Consider the following 3,526-nt stretch of genomic DNA (forward strand, 5'->3'; position numbering starts at 1 on the left):
GGCGGGGAGTGGGGGAGCAGGGACATCTGTTCTCCATGCATATTTCATAAGCAAGAAATGGAGAGCTGGGGAAGGGGTGGGGCTGGGGCGAGAGCCAGGGCAGGACCACAGATGAACCGCCTCAGTCTCCCACACCAGAGGCAGCAGGGCAGAGGCTCCCAGCAAGCTATGGTTAAGTGCCATGGCCCCATTCTGAGTCCCAGCGTGACTTGGACAGCCCCTTCCTGGTGTCTCCTTTTTCCTGAGAGGAAGACTCTTCAAGGTTCTAACAGGGAAACCGAGAAAACAGCAAGAGGACTGCACTAAAATGCAGAAGAGGACCCTAGGGTCCTGGCCCTCAAGTTCTTATCCTTCATAAAACTGGTACCCACTGTTTGCCAGGTTGCCTGTAGCAACTGTTCAAGCCCCTACCCTCATCACCCTGGGACTCAATCACTCCCACACCCTCCTTACCCCATCCCCTATCTTTCTACCTAACCCATCACCAAGGGGAGGAGCAGGATCAAATTTGGGACACAGATCCCACAGGGAGTTTTTCTAGGCTGGCCAGCCCAACCTGAACCACTGGGAATTAGAGGGCTCTTAGGAAGAGGTAAGGGTTAAAAGGAGAGGAGTGGAGGAGTGCCAAGACAGGAAGAACCAGGATTGGAAGGATACTGGGAGAGGAGGGCAGGGCAGCCTAGGTAGGCTCTGACTTTTGAGGGCATCAAATCAGCAATAAGAAAACCAGATACAAAATTATATGCAAATGGCCACTGATTAAGTTCCCATCAATAGCTCAGCAGCCTCCAGCATGTATATGCAAGTGTGTGTGAGTTTGAGTGTGAATGTGTGAGTGTGTGTGTATGTTGCCGAGTGGCAGGATTGAGGATGGGCAGCACAGGGACCAGGGTACATAGAGAGGGAGTGCACAGAGGGTTTCAGTATCTGAAGTTCTCTCCCTACTCAGCTGTTCGATGTTTTCACTGAATCTTTGCGAGTATTCAAAAGAACCATGGCTGGAGAGGTAGCGTGGTACAGTGAAAAAGGCTCTGTCAGCTGTGTGACCTTGGACAAATAACAATCTTTTGAGCCTTGACCTCTTTTTCTGTAAAATGGGGTTGATTATAGCTGCTTCTTAGGTTGCCATGGAAATTAAGGGAGATAATATGTGTAGTGGGCCTAGAGCTTAGTAGGAGCACATCCCACCTTCAGGCTGGAGGAACTTGCCATTTCTCTGTTGCTGGTCAACATTTTCTGGGCTTTCTCCAGGGTGAAGCATTCCCTAAGGGGAGTCCCATAATTCCTCCCCAAGCTCCCCCACCTGCCCCCACCCCTGAGTCTGGGAGGTGCCAACTCCCACCTGGGCAGGCCCAGACAGGTGCCCAGGCGCCAGCAGATGGGCTGAGCTGGAGGGGAAAGGAGGCTTGAGGAGGGGGGCTGGGGGGCAGGGGATCAGGTGGCATCTCAGTTCTTGCATCATCATTGCCATGGTGCTGATTAAAAACCAATCTCCACCTAATGAGCCCCCAGCAACAACAATTCTACCTCCTCCACTCTCCTGCCCTCCACCCCATCCAAGAAATTGGGAGACCAAGAGACTCAGGAGAGAGTGCCATGGGGGAGATGAGAGATACAGAAAGAAGGGGAGATGAACAGAGACAGGGGAAGTGGAGGAAAACGACGAGAAAGACACGGGAAGATACCGAGACTCAGTGAGAGAAAAAAATGAGAAACCACAGTCGTTGGGTAACAGACATGGGGAAGACAAAGGGAAATGGGAAGACACAGTCTCATGGGGAGATTGACACACAAAGGAGGCAAAAAGATTTTTTTTAAGAAAAAAAAAAAAAAGAATGGAAACAGAATTGCCAGGTTACCAAGGCTTTGGGGAAGACTTGGAGACCCAAGCTATGGGAGAGATAGAGACTTGCGGAGGGGCTTTAAAAGAGGATGCTGCAGCCGGGCACAGTGGCTCACACCTGTAATCTCAGCACTTTGGGAGGCCAAGGCGGGTGGATCACCTAAGGTCAGGAGTTCGAGACCAGCCTGACCAGCATTGTGAAACCCCGTCTCTACTAAAAATACAAAAATTAGCTGGGTGTGGTGGTGGGCACCTGTAATCCCAGCTACTCGAGAGGCTGAGGCAGGAGAATCGCTTGAACCCGAGAGGCAGAGGTTGCAGTGAGCCGAAATTGTGCCATTGCACTCCAGCCTGGGCGACAAGAGCAAGATTCCGTCTAAAAAAAAAAAGAGACACAGACTTGGATGAATACAGATGTGGAGGAAACACAGCCATTCAGTGACAGGGAAATACTGACACCATGAGACAGAGTCCTGAGGGAGGCCCCAAGGCAGGGTGGGGCCACATAGGCAGGGGGTAAGCAGAGAGCAGACAGTTGGGAGGAAACAAAAAATACCAGAGACAAAGAGAACAAGGTGGGGAAAGGTGATAAACTGAACGATGGAGATGGGGGACTATTACTGAAACAGGGAGGCCAGATCCCAAAAAGTAAGACATTGAGGAAAACAGAAGCAGAATCTAGAGAGACCCCATAAGCAGAAAGGAACCTTGAGGATCGCATAGAGAATGCAGGAAGAAGCCAAACCCCTTGCAGGGCTCCCTCCTTTCAGGCCATTTTGCTCAGATACTTAAGCTCTGCAGCCTCCATCCTGGAAGCACCCTGCCTGAACCTGTCCCAGTTCAAGCTAAGGTTCCATGGGAGAGGAGGGTGCAAGAGTGCTCTGGGGGCCGCTCCTCCTCCTCTGCATCTGGCATCCCAGGATCCTGGACTCTGGGGCCTCCTGCCCCAGTTTTCACTTAGGACTTCACTTAGAATTTGCTCCTTAGGGGAGTAGCTAAACACAATTGTGATAAAGAGGATGTAAACGCATGAAATGGTGGGAAGAACTACATCTACTAAATTTGGGGGCAGTTAGACATGGGTCTAAGTCCTGGTGACCTTGGATAAGTCACTTAACCTTGACTGAGTTTTATTTTGTCAGAGTAGTGACACCCAGGTGAAATAATGCATGGGAAGGTGCTGGGTAAACTGTATAAAGTGCTCATCCCAACCTCCTATGGTGATTTTAAAGTGGCAAGAAGTTTCATACACACATGTATCTGTGGCATTATGATTATGGAGGCTGGGGAGAGTTCTGAGGCCAACCCAGCTTGTCTGGCCTCTGACCCCAGGGGAAGGGAGAACCCCTGGAGTTGTATATGGCTCTTTGCTGCAAGGAGGGCAGGAAGACCAGGGCCTGGGGATAAGGAGAATGATTATGGCTTTATAGTTTGTTACTTTACTTTCTTTTGTTGTTTAAAATCTCCACTGGCTTTTATTTGTGATAATCCAATAATCAGGCAACACCTGATACAACAGAATGAGTGTTCCTGCTATTTTACATTTTACAGGCATTCACTTTTTCAGATCATGATTCGCAAATCTTTCCCCATGGCCTGAGAGGTAGATCGTTGTGGGAAGGGAGGGAGGTTGGTGTGTAGGGAAGATACAGGGGCCTGGGCCTTGTCCTCGGGGGGCGGGGG

The sequence above is a fragment of the Rhinopithecus bieti genome, unplaced genomic scaffold, assembly GCF_001698545.2.
Source record: "Rhinopithecus bieti isolate Rb0 unplaced genomic scaffold, ASM169854v2 scaffold_77291, whole genome shotgun sequence".
NCBI classification, from domain to species: Eukaryota; Metazoa; Chordata; class Mammalia; order Primates; family Cercopithecidae; genus Rhinopithecus; species Rhinopithecus bieti.